The sequence below is a fragment of the Bremia lactucae genome, linkage group LG1 (genome assembly GCF_004359215.1).
Source record: "Bremia lactucae strain SF5 linkage group LG1, whole genome shotgun sequence".
Lineage (NCBI taxonomy): Eukaryota > Oomycota > Peronosporomycetes > Peronosporales > Peronosporaceae > Bremia > Bremia lactucae.
The window spans coordinates 10,880,918-10,885,229 of NC_090610.1; positions in this window are offsets into that span (position 1 = coordinate 10,880,918).

Below are 4,312 nucleotides of genomic sequence, written 5' to 3' on the forward strand. Positions count from 1 at the left end.
CCTTTTGCCATGTAGAGCGTTCCTTTCTTCCCGTATCTATTTCGAAGGGAGAGTATCCCGTGGATGCACTAACCAGTGTAGAGTGCGCATACTCTATGCTTCCCAAGTGTTCGGTCCAGTCAGTGCCATGGTAAGATACCATGCATCTGAGTGCGTCTTCTACCACAAGGTTCTGTCGCTCGGTCTGTCCATCGGCTTGAGCCCGATGAGCGGTTGTCATACTTAGACGAACACCGATGATCGTCATCAAAGACTTCCAAAACATCGACGTGAACTTGCTATCTCGGTCACTGATGATAACTTCTGGAAGACCATGGTGTCGAACTACAGCATCAAAAAATACTTTTGCTGTTGTGCATGCATCATCCTTAACGCGCACTGCTGCGTACTTCGTTCGTTTGGAAAACTTATCGACAACAGTTAGGATGGCATCAAATCCATTGGACATAGGAAGCCCTGTTATGAAGTCCATTGACACCACTTGCCAGCAAGCCTCTGGTATTGGAATTGGCATGAGTAATCCGTTTTTTCGTTGATTATCATGTTTCCAACGTGCGCAGGTTTCACAGGTTTTGACATATTCCTTGACGTCTTTCTGCAACGATTTCCAGTAATACCACTGAGCCACTCGCAAGTATGTTCTGCGATTGCCCGGATGAGCAGCAATTGCCGAATCATGATATTGCGATATTACTTTCGTTCGCAAACGGTTGTTGCTGGGCACGCAAAGACGTGTAAGCTTATTTGACGTGCGCAAAAACAGCAAGTCTTCTTGCTTGACAAACAATGAGCTTGCTTCTGAGTTTTTCCATGCTTCTTTAAACTCAGCATCTCTGGCGTAGCCTTGTTGAAGTAGCTTGCGAACTTCTGGTGACAACTCGACATACGACGCTGTCATTAAGGTGGCAACTTGCAGAGCCTCAGCCTCCTCCCGGGGCAGAGTTGGCACCGAGGGTGAGCAAAGTAAACGTGTACCTCGTTGTTGGCAACTAGAATCGCACTTATGGAAGTGGATATTGTCCACGACAGTATCATCAGGACGGCGCGAAAGCGCATCAGCTACGACGTTTAAAGCACCATTAATGTGGTGTATAGTAAACGTATATTGAGCGAAGGTGGTCAAGTATCGAGCCAATTTCGGCGAGACTTTCGGATGATGAAGCAGCCAAGAGCAGGCGCTATTGTCCGTGAAAATCTCAAACTGGTGACCATACAGGTAATGACGCCATTTGTCTAACCCCGCTTTAATTGCAAATAGCTCCTTTTCATGAGCAGGCCAATTAATCTCATGGACTCCAAGCTTCTTTGAATAAAACGCTATTGGATGGTCATGTCCATTGAGAAATTGCGATAAAACACCTCCCACGCACGACCCTGATGCATCCGTAGTCAGTACAAACGGGCGTGAAAAGTTGGGCAGAGTCAGCACAGGTGCAGCTTGTAAGGCAGACTTCAGCCTTGCGAAGGAATCTTCCTGTTCTGCATTCCACAGCCATGGAGAATCTTTCTTAACAAGATGACTCAATGGCAGAACTATGTGCGCAAACTGATGAATAAAGCGGCGATAATAACCAGCAAGACCAAGAAAACTTTGCAATTCCTTTACGGAGGTCGGTGGTGGCCATTTAGCGATTGCTTCCGTCTTCGTATTATCAACGGATAATCCTTTGTTGGAAACAGTGTGCCCCAAAAAGCTGACCTCTTGACGCGCAAACTTGCACTTGCCGATGTGAGCGAATAGCGTTTCCTTGCGTAATACGTCGAACACGATAGCAAGATGGCCAAGATGTTCGTCATAAGAGACGGAAAATATGCAGATATCATCCAAATATACCACAACAAATGGGAACTTTCCAAAAAGTACACGCATCAAGCGCGACCAAATGCCAGGCATTCCAGCAAGACCCATCGGAGCAACGCACCACTGATACGTCTCATTTGATGTACGAAACGCAGTGTACTTCTTGCTATCCGGATGGATACGCATCTGATGGTACCCCTGAGCTAAGTCAATGACTGTGAAATAGCTCATACCTTGCATTTTATCGAACAATTCATCGATTCGCGGCAAAGGTATTTTTGGGACGACTGACTTTGAGTTTACGTAACGAAAGTCAATCACCCAACGGAGCAAAATATTTGCGTTTCCGGATCGAATCCATTCCGAACGAGATACACTCGTACCGGTTTTTGGGTCCTTTTTTGGAATACCAAAGATGTTTGATACCCACGGCGAGTCTGAAAGCTCGATCCATCCGCGGGAAAGGTTCTCATCGACAAACTTCTGTAAAGCATTTTGTTCAACTTGTGAAAGTCGAAACGGCGGACGATTACTCGGTTGCGCACCGGGTTGCATATTGATTTCAAATTCAACTGACCGATTAGGAGGCAATGAATTCGGTAACTTCTCCGGAAATACATCTTTATAGGAATCAAGTAAAGACTTCAACCGTTTTTCCCGAGGTTTTGTAGATTCCGATTCTTGATAAATTTTGACACGATAGACCTCTTCGTATTTTGATGTCTTCAATTTCCTTGAAAAGTCGGCAGAGGAAATAATGACCGGTTCAAAAACCTCATCATGTGGTATGTTACCACCTTTGAACGAAACTTGATGAGTACGCCAATTTATTATTGGCTCGTGCGCAGTAAACCAAGGCTTACCCAGAATTACATCTTGGGAATTGCTCATTGGCCACTCGATGACCGGAATGTCAGAAAATTGATTACCATCAAAGAAGATATTTGCGACTCCTTTCTTCACCTTTCTTTTGGTGGTATTAGTGCCGTCGAAACGAGTGACTTGAATTGCCACTTCAGACGTGACGCGTTGCAGCAACCCCGGCTTTACCACATTGCATGTGGCGCCAGAATCGAGCATTATTTTAACAGCACGATCGTCAAGATGACCCTTTTTGACGATCAAATCTTTTCCCGTGAAGGAAGCAAAGTCAGCTTCACTTAGTGTAGTGATATTTTCATCTGACACAGTCGCGATGGTTTCTTCTTCGACTGACTCATTCTCGAAATAGTTTACGTTTGCACGCTCGCGACGATATCCGTTGCCGCGACTATTTTGCTGGTTCCTGCGCTTGTAACACTGCTGAATCGTGTGCCCCAGTTTTTTGCAGTACGCACACTTTGGTTTATTTGGACGTCGGCTATGGACGCGAGAAGACCTATGAAATGGCCGAGCATTGTCGATTTCCATCAGCTCTGGCTCATTGTTTAATTCTCTGGCCACATTTGGTGGACCAGGACGAGGGGTTGTTGCGATATGGTGATTATAACCAACCGAATGTGCGCGTTCAAAGTCGAGCGCCACAGTAATAGCCTCCGACAGTGTATTTCCCCGTCGGTATTGAACTTCTTCTTGCGTTCTTGTTTTTAATCCTCGTTGAAAATAGATTATTTGGTCTATCTCAGTCATGTCCTCAACTTGCGAAATAATGTGTCGAAATTTCGCAATGTAGTCCATTAAGCCTTTGCAACTGGCTTGTCTCAGCCGATGCAGGTCGTCTCGAAGACGTTGCTGTAGATCCGCAGGAACAAATTCCTTTTCCACTGCTAGAAAAAACTCGTCGACTGAGTGAATTTCTGATTGATGCAGCAAGAACCATTGTGCTGCTGGTCCGCGCAATGAACTTCCTAGTACGGCAAGTACTTGAGGAGCCATTGCGTCTTCTCTCCACTTCGTACCGCGCGCAATAAAATATTGCTGTACTTGCGCGTAATAAAGTCGAACCGACTCTTCACTCCTTCCGCTATACGTCGGTATTCTTAGCCCGTCCACCTTAAGCCCACCTTCTTTTTGGGAGTTAGCCAAGGATTTGATCAACTCTTGTTGTTGCTGTAGCATATGCATCATTTGCTGCATTAGCTCGGCGTTTGAGGGTTGGCCCATAATGGAAGAAGATATGTTCGGAACTTTTAAAAGACTTAGTTGTTTAGTTTATTTAGGTCTCTTAAGTTAAACCGAAGATCCTTTAGGATGGTGCGCTCGGCTTCTTCCAAAAGCGCGTCTACTTCGTGTAGCGGAGCTGATAAGGTGGACCCTTGCTTGGGCACGCAGGCTTTCTCCTTGGTGAGTTGTTTTGCTAAGATCTTTGCAATGCGCCGAGTCTTTTGTAAAGACGCAAGCAGATCGTTCGCAGTCTTTGAAGACTTTTCACCGTACTCAAAGAGGAAAGCCTTACTGCAGTCAAACGGAATCTGAGTAGTAGCCTTTCTCTTCTTGCTCATAGAACTCAACGACTTACTTTAGCTCTTAGGCGTAATGCGTTAGAGATTAAACCTTATCCCAGATGGATTA